Source organism: Mauremys mutica, chromosome 6, assembly GCF_020497125.1.
Source record: "Mauremys mutica isolate MM-2020 ecotype Southern chromosome 6, ASM2049712v1, whole genome shotgun sequence".
Classification (NCBI taxonomy): domain Eukaryota; kingdom Metazoa; phylum Chordata; order Testudines; family Geoemydidae; genus Mauremys; species Mauremys mutica.
The window spans coordinates 78,295,175-78,319,472 of NC_059077.1; the positions used below are offsets into that span (position 1 = coordinate 78,295,175).

Below are 24,298 nucleotides of genomic sequence, written 5' to 3' on the forward strand. Positions count from 1 at the left end.
TAGCCATGTTAGTCTGAATCAGCAAAAACAACAAGGAGTCCTTGTGGCACCTTAGAGAAATTTCCTAGTTCTTGTGTTATGAGGAATAAATTTCACTTCCTTATTTACTTTCTCCACACCAGTCATGATTTTATACACTTCTATCATATCCCCCCCTTTAGTTGCCTCTTTTACTAGCTGAAAAGTCCCAGTCTTACTACTCTCTCCTCATATGGAAGCCATTCCATACCCTTAATCATTTTTGTTGCCCTTTTCTCAACTTTTTCCAATTCCATTATATCTTTTCTGAGATGGGGTGACCACATCTGTATGCAGATGTGGGCGTACCATGGATTTATATAGTAGCAATATGATATTTTCTGTCTTCTTATCTATCCCTTTCTTAATAATTCCCAACATTCTGTTTGCTTTTTTGACTGCCACTGCACATTGATTGAATGTTTTCAGAGAAATATCCACAATGACTCCAAGATCTCATTCTTGAGTGGTAACAGCTCATTTAGACTCCATAATTTTATATGTATAGTTGGGATTATGTTTTCCAATGTGCATTATTTTGCCTTTATCAACATTGAATTTCATCTGCCATTTTGTTGCCCAGTCACCCAGTTTTCAGAGATCCTTTTGTAGCTCTTTGCAATCTGCCTGGGACTTAACTATCTTGAGTAGTTTTGTATCAGCTGCAAATTTTCCACCTCACTGTTTACCCCTTTTTCCAGATCATTTATGAATATGTTGAATAGGACTGGTTCCAGTACAGACCCCTGGGGGATACCGCTAGTTACCTCTCTCTATTTTGAAAACTGTCCATTTATTCCTACCCTTTGTTTCCCACAACCCACTCTGAGAGTCTGAGGCATTTAGGCCTTACTAGTTTACCATCAGGGGATGTTAGTAGTTCAGGTAAGATGGATGTGAAGACTTTTGCTTTTAAAATCCTTTTTCTCTAAATGCTTTGTTATTACTGTTAAAATGAACCATACTTTTATTTTAAGAAGGTTATCTGGTCACCGTATAGGCCACTGGTCACATGCTCCCTGAGAGAAATATCCAGTCATTAGTGAAATATACCTGTCTACCCAATGGCTCTTATTCCTTTGTGAACTGAGATGTGGTTTCATGCAACTTCCTATTGGCTTGATGTAACATATCCTAAAAATTACAATTGTCATTAGTTGCTATAGTGTGAGACTCAGTAGAGAAGCCAAAAACTGTGTGGATGGGAATCTGAACCCTCTGACCTAGTATGTCTCCCTCCAGGAGAGGGGGAAGCACATTATTAGCAAGGTGAGTTTGGATACAACTGACTATGATGTATCTATTCTATGGCTAGGATAATGCAGGTTCCAGGGCTTTCATGTACACTAAAGATACTTAAATATTTATTTTTTAAATCCTCACAATGTTTAGTTTTGTAAAAGTTTTTCTGCAAAACTGCCATAAGTGCTATTCATCAAAATTTTCATAAGAACTTTTTGCATACCAAATGCATGCAGTAAAGGCTCCTTAGGTACATACTGTGACAAGAGAAACATTAGCAGAGCCATTAAAGACTTTGTCAGTCACATGTGTATAAGAAGGAGTGGAAGATAAGGGTGGTAGTTACACTGCTGTAAATCTGAGGTAACCTTACTGCAGTCACTGAAGATTTACACCAGTATAAGTAAGAACAAAATTTGATTCAATATTTCCTACATTTCTAAAAAGATCTCTTACAACCCATGATTTTTACATTAAAATCTTTTTTTCAAAAGATGCTGTTAACAGTAAGTTTTGACAGGGGGAGGGATAGCTCAGTGGTTTGAGCATTGGCCTCCTAAACCCAGGGTTGTGAGTTCAATCCTTGAGAAGGCCATTTAGAGACTTGGGGTAAAAATCTGTCTGGGGATTGGCCCTACTTTGAGCAGGGGGTTGGACTAGATGACTTCCTGAGGTCCCTTCCAACCCTGATATTCTATGGTTCTAATGCCTTGATTTGAAGTTCAGATCTCACTTTGTGTCTCTTCACAGGAGGTGGGGAATACATGTGTTCGCACACAGGAATTTAACTAAAATACATACAGGGAAATAGATGAAGCTTGGACTGGCTATTCAGCTACTGCAAAGCATATTGTCCACAGACTCTTACTAACTGTCCAGCCCTGCTCAAGCAGGATGACCCCTTCACACTTCCTTCTCTGCAACTACTATGTGACCCACAGCAAGGGCATAATCTTGCCCATAGTTTGTACAATCAAGGCCATAAATAACAAGGTTCACTTTTGCACCCACTACACGCGTGCAGGTAGCTAAACTAGAAGTGGAAGGGAATTCATCCCCAGGGCTGGATAGTTCCACTCTTTTCTAGCTCAGTAAATCCTGGCTGGCCATGCCTCCTCCCAGTCAGCCCATCTATTTTTCAGGTGACAGCTAAGGGCTTCCAGTCCTTCTTGCCAGAGCAGGACTTGGGGGTGCTTTGCACTGTTGCAGCCTTGTGCCAGGCAGACTTACTGCCACTGGGGGTCCATAACTTGGTTTGTGTCCATTTATTATGGTACAACTCAGGAAATGAATCTGGCCATTGATTAATGGGCATTTCTGAAGCAATTTAGGATCCACGATGATTACCACTTCTACTGCATAAATTTGAGATCCTTATTATTATTTTAAATAGCAAGGCAAAATATATGTTTCAAGCCGGAAGCTTAAAGCTAAGTTTATCAGTAGTTTTAAGTTTATGGTAGTGATTTGCATTAGAGCCTTCTCAGCCCATTAGCTTGTCAAAGGCAGTCACTGATGATGATCATTTTTCAGTGAAATAGTGTGTGTGTGGGGGGGGAGGAGGAAGAGACAGAGGGGATGAAGCAATGCAAATTATATCAATTATAAAAACATCCAAGCTCCAAATGTTTGCATTTCACTTCGAGATAATGAAACAACAATGGGTGGTTAGCTTTTGATTTACTTTAAGATTCTTTGACTATTTTATCGTAGTGTGTTTCTTTATATAATAGACACTCTAAATACTGTCTGATCCTGACTGAATATAGATTCTATATTTAAATAAAAAAATCATTCTTGGTTTTAATAATCACAGTAACAAATATATGCAGTAAATAAACGATATAGCTAGTGGAGCAGGAGTTATGGTTGTTTAATCATTAATGTATATTTAAAAATCACTATCTGTGTTTGTCAACAGGCCAGAGCCTTGTGAGATCAGAATAAAAACTCCTTCCATCCTTCCTAAAATACTCCCTAAAATTGTATAGGCATTGGTCCTGTCACTACTGCATTACATTAATTTTACATCAGTGTCAACGGAGTTACACTAGATATGACAGGGTAACAGATATATGAAGAAAGTCCTGTCGTTATATAATTCACATATTAAAAGCTCGGTAATTATGCATTTTCCATGTCCATAGTAAATTCAGAGGAGCCCTTTCAACTCCCATATACATTTATGAAGTTCTCTCGTCTTTCACTTCAATACAATTATAAACAGATACTCAGTGTGGTAATAAATGTCAGAGAAATGCCAGTTAAATTTAACTAAAGAAAAAATAAATAAATAAATAATGGCAGAACAAAAGAAGGTAATGTCATCCAGATTATACAGCTAGCTATCATTTCATCACGAGAAATTGAAATATGAGAATCATGCTTTTAGGGAAACTAAGGGAATAAGGAGAAATCTATGGCCAGCAGAGTTAAGGACAATAAAATATATTAGGAGCAAAAAGAATCCGGACAATGGTATTGTTCCATTATTAGATGGACATGGTAGAAGTGTGCATGATTTCTGCCTTTTTTTTTGCAGTGTGTTCACTGAATATTTGTTTTGTATTTGGGGGAAAAAAACAGATGATACAGTCTCATCATATAGTGATGATAGCACTCTTTCCATTCCATACATTTCCATTCCATACTAGTATATCTGGAGGTTATTAAACAGTTAAAATAGACATTTGTAAATCAGTAGGTCCAGATAATGTGCATCCAAGAGTTTTAAAAGAGTTGACTGAGAAGCTCACTGAATCATTAATATTGATTTTTCAATAAGTCTTGGAGTACTGGGGAAGTTCCAGAAGACTGAAAGAAAGCTAATGTACTAATTTTTAAAAAGAGTACACAGGATGACCCAGGTAGTTATAGGCCTGTCAGTCTGACATGGATTCTGGGCAAAATAATGGGGCAGCTGATAAAGGACTCAATAAAGAACTAAAACAGAGTAATGTAATTAATTCAAATCAACATAGGTTTGTGGAAGATAGGTCCTGTCAAACTAACTTGAAATTTTTTTTAATAAAGTTACAAGTTTGGCTGATAAAAGGTAATAGTGTTTATGTGATGTACTTAGACTGCTGTAAGGTGTTTGATTTGGAAGAACATGACATTCTGATTAAAAAACCTAGTATATAAAATTAACATGGCACACATTAAATATAAAGACTGGCTAACTGAAAGGTCTCAAAATGTAATTGTAAATGGGAATTGTCATTGAGGAGGTATGGTTCCAGTGGGGTCCTGCAGGGACCAGTTGTTGGCCCTACAATATTTAACATTTTTATTAATGACCTGGAAGAAAATGTAGAATCATCACTGCAGACACAATTTGCAGCTGACACAGCAATTGGGGGAGTGGTAAATAATGAGGAGGACAAGTCACTGAATCAGAATGATCTAGATCAGTGGTTCTCAAACTTTTTTTTTTGTGGACCACTTGAACATTGCTGAGGGTCTCGGCGGACCACTTAATGGTCTTTTCAAATGTTGTTTGTACCATTAGCTAACTATCGTAAAGCCTTTTGGATAAAAGTGCTATATAAAAAAAACTTAATAATAATTAACTTTTTTGTGTTCTACAAATAAAAGCACGAAACTCATATTTTAATATCAGTAGCCTTACCTTTCGAATGCGATGGATGTGCCCTCTCTCCCCGACCACAGCAGCCCCCGAGGTGGGGCTGGGTAGGAGAGGGGTCTCCCCCGCCACAGCAGCCACAGAGCTGAGGCTGGGAAGGAGGGCCATTTTCCCCCGGCAGCTGCAGCCCCATAGCTGGGGAAAGTTGCCTCTTTCTCTGGCCACCGCAGCCCTGCACATTCCAAATTACCCCCACCCCCCTCTTCTCACCCCATGGCTTCTCCCACCTAACCCATATTCCCCCCAAGGCCACAACCTCACCTTACATGTGTGTCTTCTCCAGGGTCCAGGCACCCTAATTAGTGGAGTCCCACCTGCGTGGCTCCACCTATTAGGTGGGTGGCCCTTCATTCTCTCATGTGCCACTGCCCAGGCATACACCTTAGAGGGAACTATCTGCGGACCACCTGAATGGAACTTGTGGATCACTGGTAGTCCACGGACCATAGTTTGAGAACCTCTGATCTAGATCACTTGGGAAACTGGGAGCAAGCAAACAATATGCATTTTAATACAGGTAAATATATACATCTGGGAACAAAGAATGCATGTTATACTTAGAGTGACCAGATGGCCCGATTTTATAGGGACGGTCCCGATATTTGGGACTTTTTCTTATATAGGCACCTGATCAAGAGAAGGAGAGACAAAAGGGTCAACAGAAGCAAATAGGGTAAAGCTAAAAATTTCAGATTTCATAAGGAGACAGCTCTTGTGGTGTCCATTAGTTCCTCCACAGGGCCTTGCCAATGAGGCTGTAGTCATACTTCTTCTTTGCATGATGGTGATACAATCTTTAATCCAAAACTATGAACGCTGAGGTTTCAGAACTGCCATGAAAATTGTACATACCAGGGAATCCCCATAGGCCAAGAAGAATAAATAGAATCATGGCAGTAGGGCCCAGAGGAGGCATTAATTTGTCACACCCCCAAAGGACACAGACTGTTGCTGTTATTGGAGGTGGGCAGAAAACTGTGTAACTTCTCTTCCATAAAATGACATTAGCTTGCGGTGGAATGGACAACTATTCAAAGATGATTTCTTGTTGGGATAGGATGAGTGGGTTAATCTGATCACCACTAGGAATAACAACTGCTGTGAGAGGGGAAGTGACCTGTCTCTTAAAGTGTCTATCATGTTTGTAGAGGGGGAGATAGTTTGGGCTGCCTAATGTCCTTCCAATGACTATTTAGTGTAATCCACACACCTCCTGGGTTTGGTGTTCTGTCACATGTAGAGGCACCGAGTCCACTAAGAGATTAATGAATCTGCTACAGCCTTAGCTAACAGCTGTGTGATTTATAGGTTTTGTAGTAGCAGATCATGCATTTAGCACCAGAGGTCCCAGGTTCAACCCTGCTAATGACCAGGGCCTGTTGGTGTTACATTAGCATGCAGAGACAAGGTGGGCGAGGTAATATCTTTTATTGGAACAACTTCTGTTGGTAAGAGAGACAAGCTTTTGAGCTTACACAGAGTCTGGCTACAACAACACTGCATATTTAGCATGCAGATAAGTCCCATAAGGGTTATGTGAGGATGGGGACATTTACCAAACTTTTCCTTAAGCTCAGAAAAGGTTTCATTTCATTTTTACGGATGCATGAAGGTTTGAGCTGTTTTTTACACCGAAGAGACTGAGTTGCCTATCGTTCCCACTTTGTATTCAAACCTGCCCTCAGGGATTTTTCCCAAGTGTCTTGACCGGGTAAGGAATTATTATGCAGAGACTGGACTTGCCTGGAGGAAATGACAAGAAATGTGTTTGTTTTTAAAAGGCTCCTATCTGCAATAGTGTCACTAGCACCTGTGAGCTCTCCCGCATGTGTGTCTGTCACTGTTTTCTTAGCATGAAATGAGCTCAAGTTTGAAAAAAAAATATCATCCACCATTCCCTTATCATAGCCTAAAGGGTGTATTACTAAAAGCAAAAAATAGAAAGCTGTGACCAAGGAAGAGAGTGATTTGTGCATAATGAAACAAGATTAGAATGTATGGGTGTCAAGATGCAGAAATCAAGACAGTTTTCCTGGCTAACACCTTCAATAATCACATTTCTGCTGGATATGACTTAAACTTATTGAAGTGCACTTCTAAAAGTATAGTCTGAGTTAACTTCATAAGGTCTTATCCTAATTTTCAGTTAAACAGGAGAGTTTACAAATGGAGAAAATGGGATTGTAGTTTGATTGAACTAATGACACTGCAACTATTCTTCATATGAATTACAATGAAGACTTACTCATTAGTAGTGTGTGAGTAAATATTTAAAGCCCTTCAAAAGTCAACACCTTTAGAAATGACAGCTCCTCCTCCTTGACACAAGGGTGGGAAAATCAATACACCTATTTAAGACTCTACTGCAAAAGTCACCTCTGATACCCAACTAATTATAATCTATTTTCGATGTGCAAAGGTTGATGTGCTGCAAGTGGCTGACAAGCACAATCCTTTAAAAATCCCTAAAACCCAGAGCTGTAATAAAATGGGATAATTTTCAATAGAAATCAACCTCTTATTGACAGCTGTTGGATGCAGCTCAGCAATAATCAGCATGTTTATTAATGTATTCCATCATTTGCTTCTTTAGCTTTAAAATGACTGTGGTTTTGTTTCTTGCACAGTATTTTATAATCTTCAATTCAAAAACCAACTATAGACCAGTTAATTTATAGATCCAATTCCCAGTTGCTCTGAAAGAACTTCAGAGGTTTGGCTTTAAAAGATCCCATGGGGGAGCACCTACATAACTTGCTCACAGATATATTCTACATAATGTACTGAAATAACCTGTTCTTTGGCAAAAAGTGCAATTGTCAGTGGTCCCCAAGGAAGAAGAGTGTTGAGGTGGGAGTCTTGCAGAGGAAAGTGTGGACTTAGAGGGTTTTATTTATTTACATCGCTCTTTGCTTGCAACTGGAATTTTTTTTCACTTTCTTTCATACTGACAGTACCTTTATTTGAGTACAAGAAAGAGGATTGGGAATAGAAGGAGCTATTGAACGAAGAATTAAAGCAGAGAAAAAGCTCCCAATGGTCATATATTCATTATGAATATCATCTAAGCTTTTTCTAAATTCTATTTATTATGAAGAGCGCTATTTATCATTTTATCGTGCCCAAAAGTGGTCTAGGTGCTTTACACTCTTTAAGGTCTTGAGGCCAGGGACTGTAGCTTTCTATCCAATTTCAAGACATGGCATAATTGAAGACGACAATGAGAAGGGAGGGGAAGAATTATGAATGGCTGAGAGCTGCAGAAATATGATCAATGTGATCATGTGCTTGATCAGTTTAGGCAGCTGTATGTTCACTTAATTTATTTAGAAAAAGGATGCTAAACAGATATCAGAGGGGTAGCTGTGTTAGTCTGTATCCACAAAAACAACGAGGAGTCCAGTGGTGCCTTAAAGACTAACAGATTTATATGGGCATAAGCTTTCGTGGGTAAAAAACCCACTTCTTCAGATGCATTTTTCACTCCAAGCATCTGAAGAAGTGGGTTTTTTACCCATGAAAGTTTATGCCCAAATAAATCTGTTAGCCTTTAAGGTGCCACCGGACTCCTCGATGCTCAATAGGATTATATATATATATATATATATATATATATATATATATATATATATATATATATATATATGACTTATTTCCTGTAGGCATCATAGAGAAAGTCAATTTTCTCTATGATGCCTACAGGAAATAAGTCATATATATATATATATATATATGACTTATTTCCTGTAGGCATCATAGAGAAAGTCAATTTTCAGGAGGGATTTAAATGATGAGAGAATGGTCCCTTTGAGACCCAGACTAGGAAGAGCCTTCCTCAAAGTTTATTGCCTGTTACTTTGTCTGTTTTCTTATGTTTTTTACTTATTTCTGACTCATTTCTCCTATATGGTTATTTTATTTTCATTTCCAGTATTCATAAGGCACTTCGAATTCTGCCAAAAATTAATTTCTGTTTAAAACTGTGCTTTCCAGTTTGATTTTAGAGTGACAGTGGAAGTACAGGAAACTCAGAACTCCACAGCTAGTCTTTTTGGGCTTGTTTCTCTCTAGGGAATGACTGATGACATAATTTAAGAAGCATCAACCTATTACCTGATCATCCTGTATGCCAGAGAGCTCACACAGCTATAATGATCAGACTGCTTTTAAACTGCTCGTTAGCTTCCCGTGTGAAGTCAGTTTGTTAGCACAGAATGTATCCTAAAAGTTTCAGAGGGTTGCAGCACTAAATATGGTAACAAAGTTTTCACTGGACTGATCAGCTGGATCATTTGGCACTGAAATACTACCATGAAGAAGACCAAAACTCAGAAAGAGCTTCAGGATTTCTGTGCTTTGGTTCTAGGCCTGTGACCTAGATTTGCCAACATTGTAAGTAAAATAGAAGGGACTTAGCACCACTTCCCCACTCCCTCCCTCCGGAGTTCCACATTCTACTTGTGGTTCTGCCATTGGCCTTTTGGGTGATTTCTGGGCAAGTCACTTCACCTCTCTGTGCTTCAGTTTCTCCATCTGAAAAAGGAAACTAATGATACTTCCTCCCTTGTAAAGTAATCTGAGCTCTATAGAAGAGCTAAGTATTACTATCACTATCTATAACAATACAGAATATGGTTTTAGGCATCTACATAATATTACTCAGAGCTAATAATAATTTTCTCATTGGAAGGAAAAGGAATGGAGGTCAAGAGGATTGATTTATTGTTGCTTTTAAACACTAGGGCCATTGTAGTCATTCATTCCTTATCTCTTTATCCTTCATTCACTTGGCCCAGCTTTTTCTAGTTAATTTTAGCGTTAGGCATTCAAGCCAAGTAATAATAATAATGGTACTTAACATTTCCAGTGTTGTACAAACATTAACTAATTGATCTTTTCAAAACCCCTCCGAGGTGGGTAGGTATTATCATCAACATTGTATAGATAAGGAAACTAATTTACTGGAGGCCATGAAGTGAGTCAATGCAGAGATGGGATTTAAACTTAGGAATTCTTAGCTCTCATCCCTGTGCTCCATTCACAAGATCATCCTACTCTTTATGAGCCCAATTCACTGTGCACTGAAGTAAATAGGAGTGTTCCTTTGATGTCCATGGGGCTTGGACCCCATATTTGTACTACATTTCCTTGCACAACCAGCTCACAGATTTCTGCATTGATTAAAGAGGATACACTTTCAAATGTAGTCTCTAAATGTGTGACTGCAACTACTTGTGTGCATAATCCCCCCTCATGTTCACATAAACAAATGGCTTTTGCATCAGGGCTGGTTGAAAATTTCCCATCAAATCTGTTTATTTGATGGAAAACTGGGGTTTTGATTAAGCAAAAAGTCTCTGCTTTCCACAGAAAATGTTAATATTATGCCAAAATATTGACAAACAAAATATTTTAATTCAAAATGGCACTGCAGTATGCCTTAGGGAAAGGGTAGTCAATAGCTGGACCGCAGGCCAAATCTGAACCACCAGATGCTTTTGAAGAGACCCCAAAATCTATTTATTTACTTATGATTGTTATTTAATTATATTATTATGTATTTTATTTATTTATTTTCTCTGGAGTCTGGCTCTTAACTATACCTTGACCAAGAAATTTTGACCATAACAAAAAATAATTGATTATCCCAGCCTTAGGGTATGTCTGCATTGGAATCAGGATGTAGGATTGCAGCATGTGTAGATATCTCCGAGCTAGCATTAGTCTGGCTAGCACAAGTAACAACAGCATTGAAGTTGCAGTAGCACAGGTTTAACTGCAGGCTGTACAAGCCTGGCTAGAAGGCTGGGTAATTATTCAGGCAGATTAGCCTAAAGAGGGCTGCAGTACAGGCTGAGTCCCTGCTCAGAAAAGATCTTCCATGATACAGTACTTTCTCCCCTCTTGGCCAGGAGAATGGGTGAATGATATGAGCCTTTGGCTGTGGTGCATCAGGGGGATAATAGGTCAAGTAGGGAGCCAAGCCTATAGACGAGTGTGAGCATGAAGTACTCAAACTACAATTCTCATTAGAGACTGAGGTGTAATTTAAAAACAAACAAACAAAAAAGGTTTTGGCCAACATATTTCATAAAAATCTAAAAATTTTCTATGGGCATCCCTACCACTCCCCTTTTCCAACCAACTCTAATTTGCTTATGTTTACAGATTGGGAGTTATCTACTTATCTATTCCAAAAACTAAATTGTGCAATATTTATCCAGGTTGGTAGATATATATTCAGATAAGTAGCCCCACTGATCAATACCTACATTTGGATATAAAAATGTGGTTTATAAAGTATATATAAATGGCAGCTGAAGTTTTGGAGGCTGTCTTTCCAAAAGGAGGCCCAAAGATTTTAATTGATATATATATTAGGAAATCTAATCACTTGTCTTTTTTGAGAGTACTAATTAAAACAACTCCCTCTCAGTAAGAAATTCAGAAATGAAGTTTTTTCTTGTCTAAAAATAGCCCAATTATACAATGCTGAAGATATAATTCATGGTGGGCCAAATAGATTTTCAAATTTATGTGCAATACATTTGCAAACAGTATTTTCTTCTTCTCTTTAGGCAGTTTTCAAATGCAACTGGAATGTAAAAAAACAAACAAAAAAGAAATGTTCCCCCTTTCAAAGAAGAGCTGTTTCTCTCTCTTAAGTTTAGGTCAATAGGCATTGTTAAATCCAACCTACTGGCATTATAGAGCTGTGAAACTCCCCTCTTCATCTAACAAAGCTTTGTTTTCACAGTCCTTGTAGCAACCTTCAGCAGTTTACAGTGCAGGGGAAAATGTAACATTTGGGAATCAAGTTGTGTTGCTTTAGAGAGAGAATATTGATTTAATAAGTTCTACTCCTGACTGATGTAAAGCAGGGGGAGAGGGGCGGGATACAACCTCTATTTAACTTAAAAAGAGGCTAAAATTAAAGTGTGAGTAAGAAAAAAGGAAAGTGATGTGAACTTCCTCTTACAGACTTCTGAACCCATGGCCCTCAAGAATTCCATCTGAGCAGCACTAAGAACACAAACTGTGAGGGGGGTAAACACTACTATAACTGGAAACTTGAATCTACCTGAATAAAAAACTCTGGGCCCTTACTTATAGGAGCAGTTGCTATTCAGCTAGTCATCAGAGAGCAATTTCAAACTGTCGGAAAAATTCTAATCATTTTAGCTGCTTCTCAACAGACTTCTAATGAAAACATCAGTGAAAGAGCTTGCAGTGAGAACCAGCAGAATGTAACTCATCAGCCTCATGATCTGTTTATATGATTTAATGGCCTATTTTGGAAAATTTTTGAATATAGACTCAATTTATAAAAATAGTAAATAATTAAGACATGTGCATATGTATTCCATATGATTAGAAGATATAGTTTTGGAGATATCATAAAACAAAGAAGTGTTATAGAAAATATGCAGTGCAAGAGAATATTTAAAACACCACGCATTGGTGTAGCAATGCGGGACTCACCCCTGCGGTGCCTCCTGCTGGTTGTCTCAGGGAGTTAGCTCTCCATCCATCAGAGCGCCCTCTGCAGGCTGGTGTCCCACGTGTCACTGGCCCCGTGTCCCTCCTGGACCCCAGTGCCCCTTTACCCGGGGGCTGCCCCCTGGCAATACCCTCACCAGTCTCTATGGGTCTCCCCTCTCTGGGAAACCCCCAACCCTCTAATCCCCACCTTGCCTCGCTCTGGGTTAATGCCAGTCCTCACCAAACCCCTGCTCCTTGGGGCAGACTGCAGTGTAAAAGCCACTCATCATAGGCAAGGGGGTTCGGACCTGCTGCCTTCCTCTGCCTCCCAGTACCTCCATGGGCCTTGGACCAGGCCCTGCAGCCTGGGGAGTTGCCAGCCTGGAGCTCCTCTGCTCCTCTGGCTCTCCCCAACCCTGCTTCACTTCCAGTACCCTTACTGCAGGCAGTCAGGCCCTGCTCTCTCCCAGCCCGGAGAGAGACTCCTCCTGGGCCTCTGGCTCACAGCCTTTTTATACAGGCCAACTATGGCTGCTCTGCCAATCAGCCCAGCTTTTCCCCTGCCCCAGCCCTCTGCCAAGGCTGCTTTAAGCCCTTCCGGGCAGGAGCGGGGGACCACTCTGCTACAGTTGGATTTATAGCACCTGAACTTTATCTCAGCGCAAAAACTTTTTGTGTTGATACGCGAGACATGGACTTCATGCAGGAGGCAGTGAGACCTATTCATAGAAGAATGTCCAGGTTCCTTTGACAGTTTGAACTCTGCTTGCAGCCTATGTAGGTGAACTCATCAACACTCTCCATGGTACTTGACCCCACCTGCAACGGGTGTCCTGATAGTCCACCTCTGAGGTTCTGGACCTTGGTCTTCTGCTGTGAGATGTGGGTGGCATCTTGGGAATGTTGGAAGGCAGGGCTGAAATTCTTTGACTTCACCTCACTACCTTCTCAGTAATTCGTACTTCTTTTCTCTTCTGTACTCAGAGTACTTCACACACAAAACCTGATGTTCAATTCCTAATTCTTCTGAGCAAAGATTTAAAAGCATTGTATTCTTGTAAGACTTGATATTACTCTGAATTCAGGGGTGGCAGGTTTGTATAATTTTTGGTGGTGCCCAGGATGGGTCCAAATTCTGCCCCCCCAATCTGCCTAAGGCTCTGGGAGGGAGTTTGGGTGCTGGGTGCAGGCTCTGGGCTGGGAAAGGGGGTTGAGGTGCAGGAGGGGGTGTGGGATCTGGGTGGGAGTTTGGGTGCACGAGGGGGCTTGGGGTGCAGGCTCTGGGAGAGAGTTTGAGTGCAGAAGAGGTGCAGGCTCTGGGAGAGAGTTTGGGTGCAGAAGGGGTGCGGGCTCTGGGAGGGGGTTTGGGTGCTGGGTGTGGGCTCTGGGAGGGGGGTTGGGTTCTGGATCCGGGCTCTGGGCTGGGACAGAGGGTTGGGGTGCAGGAGGGGGTGCAGGAGGGGTTTGAGGTGCTAGGGGGGTTGAGTGCTGGATGCGGGATCTGGGAGGGGGTTTGGGTGCTGGGTGAAGACTTTGGGCTGGGACAGAGGGTTGGGGTGTGGGAGGGGGTGCAGAGCATGGGGCTGGGCCAGGGATGAGGAGTTTGGGGTACAGCAGGCAGGCTGCCATGGGGCTGGATTGGGGGGCCAAAGAGGAGGACTCTCCCAAGCCCTCTCCCTGCCGGCAGCAGAGAGCTCTGGGGGAGCCCCCCAGCCCTGCTCTCCCCTGGAATGATATTCATCCAAGCTCCCCCCAGGCTGTTGCTCAGGAGGTCCTGCCAGGATAAGACTCCCCCCCCCCCCGAGTCAACTCGGAGTTGCCTGCCGGAGGGATGGTGACTGCCATGCGCCTGCTCCCCTCCTCCTTCTGCAGGCACAGCAGCGGCTTCAGTTTGCCCTCAGCACTGCTCCCTTGTAGCCAGCTGCAGCAGGGGCCAGTGAGGGAGTGCAGCGTGGAGCTGCAGGGGGCAGCTACCCACTGCCGAGGGCAGGCAGGGATGCTCAGGGAGGCATGCGGGGACGGCAGGCAGGGCCAAGGGATGCTCCAGGGGAGATGCACAGGGGCAGCAGGTGGGGCCAGGGGAGCAACTTGGCCTCAAGTATTGGTGGAGCCCTGGATCCTGATTTTGCTGGAGCCCAGGCACCACAGGCCCATACAACTCACTGCCCCATCTGAATTACTTCTACAAAATATACTACAAAGCCGGGTTTCTCAATCTTTCTTTTGGCGGCCCCCACACAACATGCTATAAGAACTCACAGCCAACCTGTGTTCACAACTGTTTTTCTGCATATAAAAGCCAGGGCTGGCATTAGCGGTAGCAAGCAGACCGATTGCTGGGGGTCCCGCAGAGCTAAGTTGCTCAGTTCGAAAACTTACCCGTCCAGACGGCGGGGAAGCGAAGTCCGCGGCTCGCAGGTCGACTCCGGCAACTCCTCCTGACGCGGTGGAGTACCGGAGTTCGACCTAGCGCTTCCGGAGTTCGAACTATCGCGTCTAGATCAGACGCGATAGTTCGAACTCCGAGAAGTCGAACTCCCCGCGTCGGACTGCAAGGTAAGTGTAGACCAGCCCTCAGGTGTTGGCTTTAGCCTTGGGTGGTGGGGCTTGGCTTTCTGCCCTGGGCTCCAGTGAGTGTAATGTTGACCCTGCTTGGTTGGCCTCAGACCCCTGGTTGAGACACAGCAGAATGAAATGAAATATTAGTCATCTAAACTACATTTTATTTCCTATACAAATGAACAAAATATCTGGTTCCTGATTAAAAGTTGATGTTATATTGTTAGATTGGAGGACAGTTTTTGCTTCTAGCACTCCAATACCGACCTGTGATCTGGAAAAAAAACCCTTTCGCACACATTTCTTATGTAATGTAATTGTTGTAACCATCTAACTAGTAAAAATATTTATGGAAATTGGCTTAATACAATTAAAAGGAATAGAACTGTTGACATCACACAGAGGTCTTCTACCTAATTTGACTACATCATAAAATAAATGAATACAATTTTGGGTACATTTTTACTCCTAATAAGCATGTAATGGCACTTGAATAGTGGAAATTCAATAGAAATGACGGGTGACCTTTTGGTGAATTCTGAAGAAAAGGTGGCGTTTGGGATTTTTTTAATTCACTGAGATGCCCATAATGAATGGGTGTATCAAGAGATCAGCAAAGGTCCAAGGAGCCACTTTGATCAAAGACAGAAGTGTCCAGCAGCGGGCGTCTGATGAGAGTAGCCAGTTCTCTATGGTAGAAGTATCACCCAGGGTGAGTCTAAGGAGTCACTCTCTCTGGCAGTATTGCCTAGTGGTGAGTGGGGAGGGGAGGGGAACCCAGACCCACCCTACTCCATCAGGTTCTGAACCAGAACCCTTCAAAACCAGTTTCCTTGTAACAGGGCTCAGGGCTTCATATCCCCTGGGCTGCTTCCTACTCTTTGTTCTGCCTCTGGTAGTTCCTCCCCTGGTTGTGGCATGTCATCCCCTTTGGTCCCCGTGGTTGACTGGCTTCCCACAGTGTAGTCAGGGTGCTTGGCCAGAGCGATTTGGAGTCCCAACAGCTTCTTGGCAGAAGCCTGCTGCATACAACCACTCTCCTCCTCAGCTAGCCAAGACTGAGCTGACCTCCTTCTTTTTGTGTTCCCTCTGTGATGGGTTGGACCCCCCCTTTAGGAGTGCCAGCAGATATGCTGGGGTCCTGCCTGTCCTACCAGCCTGGGTTTCCCTTACTCTGTGCTACTGTGAAAGGCTCTCAAGCCTCTTTCCAGCACAGGCAGGGACACACCCAGTTGTAGAATCACAGAGTCTGCAATTAGCTCCCTGTGGGAGAGATTAGCTAGGGAAATGCCCAGCACTCCCGTGCACACACCCTCTAGAGTATAAACCCAAAATTATATTGTCTTGCGCTGTATAAAGATCTATATAGTGTAAGCTCATAAAAATTGCCTCCTCCCTCAATGTGAAGATATACAGAGCTCTTTGCCCTCCTAGTTAGGAATTGCACAAACTGGGTTTTGGAATAAACAACAAATAAGTTTATTAACTACAACAGGTAAATTTTAAGTGATTATAAGTGATAGCAAACAGAACAAAGCAGATTACTAAACAAATAAAACAAAACACGTAAACTAAGTTCAATACTCTAAAGAAACAGGTTACAAATAGTAATTTCTCACCCTAAATGTTGTTTTAGGCAGGTTGCACAGTTTCTGCAGCTCAGAGTTCCAGTTATTTCTCTATTTCCCCTGTCTCAGCCTGGAGTCAGCCCTTGCCTTTCCTCAGCTTAATTCCTTTTTTAGTTCAGGTGTTTTTAGCAGTCTTCCTTCTTGGGCAGGATGGTAGTGGAGAAGAGTCTTGATTAACTCACTTCTCAGCCTTAAATAGGACTTACAGAAGTCGTGAATCCTTTCTTTCCAGTGGAAAAATACTAGCAGTGACCAAGGTGGTACTCTGTACCAGGTGATATTATCACATCACCTTGCAGTGTTAAAGCCACCATGAGACAAGGTTTATTTGTAACATCCATAGGAAGGAACTCCCAGGAAGATAAGAGATCAGCATCTTCAAAGACTCATTTTATTGTCTTTCAGAATGGCCCACTCAGGCTGATTGCCTACTGTCTGGTGGGTGTTCCCCAAGTACATACACAGTTGTAATTGTTACATAGTGAATATTCCTAACTTCAGATACAGAATTGACACATGCATACAAATTGGATAATCACATTCAGCAAATCATAACCTTTCCAATGATACCTCACATGACCCATCTTGTATAAAATATATTTTAGTTATGCCATATTCATATCACAACAATATTTTTATGAAGAATATGAGATGCAGCGTCACACCCTCCACTGAGAGCATGCCCAGCAAGGGAGAGTGGGCATGGCTTCTTGGGCCCAAGGCAGTTTGTTAACTCTTGCATCACCAGTGAGGGGTTGATACACCCCATCACAGGGTGTACATAATTACAGGAATCTAACTCAAGGTGAACATTGAAATAAATTTAATCATTTAGTGAGTTTTTACAAGTGTCTGAATTTTATATCATATTTGTATTTTATGTCATAGGTACATACACGCTAAATGTTACCATCCCTCTAGCAACTATACTGCTACCTCGATATAACGCCACCCGACATAACAAGAATTTGGATATAATGTGGTAAAGCATGCTCCGGGAGGCGGGGCTGTGCACTCCGGTGGATCAAAGCAAGTTCAATATAACACAGTTTCACCTATAATGTGGTAAGATGTTTTGGCTCCCAAGGACAGCGTTATATCGAAGTAGAGGTGTAGTAAAAATATATAATAAATAGAACTGTAATTGAAGAGATTAATAACATCAACGTAAAACTATTTCTCCATGTTTATTTCCCCTCCCACACTGTTCCTCACAATTTCTTGACAAATGCTGGAAACGGACCATTTTGATTACCACTACAAAAAGTTTTTTTTCCTCTCCGGCTGGTAATAGCTCACTTTACCTGATCACTCTTGTTAGAGTGTGTATGGTAATACCCATTGTTTCATGTTCTCTATGTGTATATATATCTTCCTACTGTATTTTCCACTGCATGCATCCAATGAAGCGGGCTGTAGCCCACGAAAGCTTATGCTCAAATAAATTTGTTAGTCTTTAAGGTGCCGCAAGTACTCCTGTTCTTTTTGTGGATACAGACTAACACGGCTGCTACTCTGAAACCTATCAATTTAATTGTTGACCGTGGAAAACAAATTATATATGGGATATTGTTATTAATTGTTTTACTGTGAACAGTTTGTTCAGTCAAAATTAGTGAAAACTCTAGGCAAATCAAATGATTTTTCTGTATGGCAACAAGGTAATTTATGTATCAGAGGGGTAGCCATGTTAGTCTGGATCTGTAAAAGCAGCAAAGAGTCTTGTGGCACCTTATAGACTAACAGCCGTTTTGGAGCATGAGGTTTCGTGGGTAAATACCCACTTCGTCGGAGACATGCATCCGATGAAGTGGGTATTCACCCACGAAAGCTCATGCTCCAAAACGGCTGTTAGTCTATAAGGTCCCACAAGACTCTTTGCTGCTTTTAAGGTAATTTATATCCATTGAGGTTAGTTTATAACATATGACCCTGTGAAATGTTGATATAAAGTTATACTGATGTTTCATTATTTATTGTATATACTCTTTCCTCCAAGTTTTGCAATTTCTAGGAGGTTATTCAATTGATAAACAGTGGAAGATGGTGGTAGCTCAAATGGTGAAAAAATGTTCTTATTGCACAAACATAGCTCTCAAAAACTAGTATTTGTTCATATGACTTCATGTTTTCTAGGTCAGTGGCATCGCCTAAATACAGTTCTTAAAATATTCCTTAAGGAAAAGGAAGCCACGTAAAAACCACATGTCTGAGGAATCAGTTGTGATCTTCTTATTATGATACTGTATTTAGTGTCCAGGGTCAAGGGCAAAGTCCTGCAGTCCTTTATTTTTCATTGAACTCAACTGAAGTTTAGACCAAGTAGGACTGCAGGATTTGAACCAAAGAATTTCTGGTTAAATTGGTGAAAGATATTCAAGAGGTAAAGAGCGAAAAAGAGAAACCTCTTTAAAATAAATGTTATATGAATTTTGTATTTGATAAAGGTGGTATATGACAATTGACTGTAGCCTTCTCCTTATCTTCTCAACATCAACATCATGGGAAATGACAATACATACTTCCCCATGAGTCCCATACATTTGCCTCAACCCTGAGAGATCACCATTAGGTATAAGTGTATAGTTCACTCACCATATCTATTCAGACCTTTGCTAAGACTACCAGACACTTTGCCAAATGGTGGCAGTTATAGTGGTGCTTTGTGTGATGTGAGCATTTTTTCATAGGAAAAGACTAGACCATCACATTAATTTCACAAGGGCAGACTCATGGTAGAAATATGCAGTTAGTGGGCTGGATTTGAATTTATGACCGAGAAGTGGAAAAGTGAAGACATCTTTTATTCATCTATTATTTTATAAAGAGAGAATATTTAACACCGGGAGCAAGACTGACAATTAGATGTTAAGAGTAAACTCAGAACAGCAAAATAGAAAGTTCTATGGAAAGGCAATAAGACTTTCATTTTCAGACTCTACCTTCATATTCAGCGTTTTCCCCACCATTAGATTATGTTTCTTTTGCAAGAGGGAATAATTTCATTTGGCTGGTTTAGGGATATGAGAAAATAGAGTCAGGCACCATATTTTGCTGTTCCTGACAGTAATATCAAGCAACAAATGACAAGCTTACTCTAGTCTGGGTCTGTATTTACCCCGCAGTCAAAGAATGAATGAATGAATTCGCCACTCTGCACCCAGTTCACTTGCTGCAGCTCCCATATAATGCTCGCTGTCTGCACTTCCAATCAGAGACTCAGACCCATTTGGCCTACCCTGTGATATATTCAGGAAGATAGAGTATTTACAAGTATATTTTTTCTGATTCCACTTTACTTTCTCACTTCATTTTACTTCGACTCAAAAATTTGGTGAACATGCTGAGCTTTTTTAGCAAAATGTGAGCATGTATTGGCCATTAGGTTGTATTCCTCAAATTGTACAGGTCTAATTTGAACACCCAGGAAATTACTGTATTGGCATAATCTAGCTTTGTTGTCTGGTTAATTCATCATACAGATAAAGAGAAATTGTACATTTTACTCCCATACTTATAATACTTATAAGGAATTAATAAGTATTGGTTAGCCATAATAGAGTGAAATCCTGACACACCCCCACCACCCCCACTAATGTCCATGGGTATTATGCCATTGATTTTGATGAGGCCAAGATTTTACCCAATGTCACAGGGCCTCAGCTCAGTAAAGCACGTAAGCATGTGCTTAAGTCCCACTGAAGTCATATTCACTCTTTGTATGTGGTTAAATTAAATGGCATTAAGTGTTCTGAATGAACCTTTTCTCTCCATTAATCAGTTCATGCACAAGTGTTTCAGGTAAAAGTCTGTCTCTCCTGTTGCTCGCTAGAAACAGAAATTGCCTTGCAATTTCTTTAACAATCTTATAAAAACAAAATGCTGTGGACAGAAGGCTGTAAATAAGAATGTTAAATTATCCATACATCTCATAGTGGTGAAAGTGCTTCACTCACTGTTTTGGCAGAGACTGGGGCATGGATGAGGACAAATTGATGAAATTCAGTCCAGATAAGAAGGGGTTGGTGCCAAATGGACAGGGGAAGGAACCTGAAAGTATACTGAAAGAGTAAGTATAGTATAGAAAGTATAGAAAGGCCCCTTTCATTGAGGATATGTGCCTGATTTCATTATAAATGTTTGTAATTTGGGAGTACTGCTGGATCTTTGGATACTGTTGAATCTTCAGCTATCATACAGCAGCAATGGCCAGGATGTTTGTTTTTAGATTAATTTTGTTTTTTCATCTGCAGCTGGCCAGGATATTGTGACCATTTCTTTTGGATGGGGGCCTTGGTACTGTGACCCTTGCCTTTCAGATTCGATTACAGCATTGGGTTTACATATGAAAATAGCTTACAGGCTGAAGTGAACACGGGGGCTCTCTCTTTTTAAGTGTTGTTTTTCAGTGCAGACACATGGCATCTGTGTGATCTGCTCTGTAGCGACTGCCTGTTGATTTCCAAGCTGAGTTTAACTTATGGGTTTTATAGCTCAAAATCACAAATGTTTTGGGATCTGCCTATATGAGAAATCACCCTACTGTCTCTGTTATTCTAGCAAAAGTGCAGTCAGTGTATGTGTACAGTCCCAATTGTTTAGAAGACAGGGTGTTTTCCATGTGGGATTCTGAAATAGCAAATCCACTCCCTCTCTCCCATATCAATTTGGGCTCAAATAACTGAAATCTCTGTCAATCTGGTCATACTGCAAAGGTCATCTCTTTCCCGGGGCCTTTGGGGATGGAAGGATGTGATGAGGGCAGGAATTTACGGCTGGCATCTCTTTTGTTTTCCTTCTTGTTTGGGGGAGGCTTTTGCATTTAGTTTTGTTTGTACTGGTATGATTGCCTTTTTAATATACAGCAAAGGCACCTACAGGAATGAATAGGCACTTTATGTCCTGCATAATTCCAGAGAATTAATTAATTAAATAATTAGTATAAATAAATGAGTCCCAGATTATTACACATTCTTGAGCAACAAAGGGTGAATTCTTTTGCTAGCTGTAAGTTTTATACAAATGTTAAAGATAAAGAAGGAAATATGAAGCTCAGAGGCCAAAAGCATAAACCCATAAGATTCTCTTTAGTCTCGAGCAGCTAATTAGTGCTAGAGGTAAATCAAAGAACACACAATCTGGAATATACTGAGCCTCTCCACAAAGGAAATAAATGCACTACTAATACAAAGTGGAGTAAGTCACAAAGGTCATTAAGCTATTGGCTGGAGGAAGGCAAGCAGAAGGTAATCAAACTGATAATATGAGAAGGTCTACTAGGATGATCTGGGAAATGGAAAACCTACCTTATGAAAGGAGACTCAGAGCTTGGTTTGTTTAGCCTAACCAAAAGAAGGCTGAAGGGAGATCTGATTGCTCTCTATAAATACATCAGAGGGATAAATACCAGGGAGGGAGAGGTGGTATTTAAGTTAAGCACCAATGCAGACACAAGAACAAATGACTATAAACTGGCCATCAACAAGTTTAGTCTCAAAATTAGACAAAGGTTTCTAACGTCAGAGGAGTGAAGTTCTGGAACAGCCTTCCAAGGGGAGTAGTGGGGACAAAAAACCTAACTGGATTCAAGACTGAGCTTGATAAATTGATGGAGTGAATGGAATAATGGGACTGCCTATGATGGCATGTGACCCAGTGGCAACTGCTGGTAGCAAAAATCCCCAACAGCTGGATGGGGAGGGCTCTGAGATACTACAGAGAATTCTTTCCCAGGTATCTGCTTGGGGGGTCCTGACCACATGCTCAGGGTGTAACTGATCGCCATATTTGGGGTCAGGAAGTAATTTCCCTCCAGTTCAGATTGTCTGAGACCTTGCAGGGGTTTTGCCTTCCTCTGTAACATGAGGCATGAGTCACTTGCAGGTTTAAACTAGTGTAAATGGTGGATTCTCTGTAACTTGAAGTCTATAAACCATGAGTTGAGGATGCCAGTAACTCAGCCAGAGGTTAGGAGTCTATTTCAAGAGTGAGTGATGGTCTGTGGCCTTCAATGTGCAGGAGGTCAGACTAGATGATCACAATGGTCCCTTCTGACCTTAAAATCTATGAGAGAGAGAAAACGCTATCACAGAAATTGCTGAGTGCTTGGTATCTTTTTGGACCTCTAACTTGATTAGCATTTTTCCCCCACAGGTATTTGATGCCAACAATTAGCACTTCAGATTAGAAACCTTTCAATAAGTCCATTTTGGAGTGAATGGACTATTAAGATTGTGCCTTCAGGCTAACAACTTTAATAAGAGCATATAAGAGAACGGAAAAATACCTTAGAATGGTATGTTATGCATGACCAACATTTTCAGTATAAATTAAAAAACAGAGATTAATTTTATTCATTACTTGAGCAATTGCTGATGAAGCAGCAGCACATGTTGGGGAACAATGCCTTTGAAAGCATTACTGCCAGTGATGAGACAAAAGAATTGGATTGCATCTAGCAGTGGGAACAGAAAGAAACAGAGGTATAGCTGAGTGCATCAACCAGGTAAGCAAACTTGGCAATGTTACTTAAATGCTTAAAAACTGTAACAAATATACAGTGCAGATGCTGCCTCGTTTTCCTTTGCAGCACTCTTGTTTTTCTCACATTTTGGAGCTGTCATCCCCATTATCCTGCTTTTCGTGACTTTGGTAGGTGACGTGTCTTTCTGACTGGTTGTGAATATGCTTCTTAAAGTCCTAGAAGGCTCCATATTGTTGAAATAGAGTGGTAATATCATGTTGCTGTGGTTAACAGTGGTATTGTGCAACATTATCATTTCTCTTCCACTGCACACACTAAAAGGAAGCAGAGAAATTTTTGCTATTTCACAGAGAAAATGTATAAAGAATAAAGTCCAAAAAAACCCCTCCAACACTATTTTAGTGGAATCCATTTCTTCAGCCTATTCACATGAATAGGTCTCTGAGTCATGGATATGTCTCTAATGCACCTAGCACACTTTTGGGTACTGAATAAATATGCCAAATGAATATTTATAATTATTAATACTTTGCTTGGGCATCAGGTGCTGGCAACTTTGAATAGCCGTTGAGTTCATTCTGCTCAGTCCATGTACAGATTCTAGCATCTTTCAACAGCAATGTATTGTTGTGTTGTTAGGTCTATAGGAATTCCTGTAGTGGTTAATCAATTAATTGTGATAGCTTGCTTCCATGTGTAATAATTGCACACAATATTCATGTCTATTCTCCACTGGATACGTGCTTCTCATAGGATCATGTCTGTACTAGCACTTATGTCAGAAAATTTTTGTCGTTCAGGGCGTGAAAAAAATACTTCCAAGAGTGACACAAGTTTTGCCAGCATAAGTGCTCATGTGCACAGCGCTATGTTTGTGGGAAACAATCTCCTGCCAACATAGGTACCGCCACATATGTTGACAGGAGATCTCTCTCTCACTGGCATGACATGGCTACAAGAGCACTCTAACAGCAGTACAGCTGTGTCACTGTAAGCTTGTAAGTGTAGACATGGCCTTCATCCCTTTACACCATAAATCAGGGCAGCTTCCTTATCCTGGTCTGTAGGGATGCTAGGAGGGGAAAAATCAAATTTCTCTTTAAAAATCAGTTAAATCTTATCTAGGACCACCAACACTAAAATCCTTATTCAGAACTGTGTGGCATCACTACAGGGAAGAATTAATTGGGTTTGTATAATGCCTGGTTCTCGGGTAATTACAGCCCTATAATATTTTTC

General features: G+C 41.0%; 1 long non-coding RNA gene across 4 annotated transcripts in view; it reads left to right on the plus strand.

The window, feature by feature from the left end:
• The window catches only part of LOC123373069, a 79,800-nt gene that overhangs the window by 41,200 nt on the left and 14,302 nt on the right, over positions 1-24,298 (plus strand). For 3 of the 4 annotated variants that reach the window (XR_006580546.1, XR_006580549.1, XR_006580547.1), the window contains 2 exons: positions 20,543-20,644; positions 22,729-23,080. This is a non-coding gene — a long non-coding RNA (uncharacterized LOC123373069). The remainder of the gene's footprint in view (positions 1-20,542; positions 20,645-22,728; positions 23,081-24,298) is intronic. The other variant, XR_006580548.1, reaches the window with a different exon arrangement.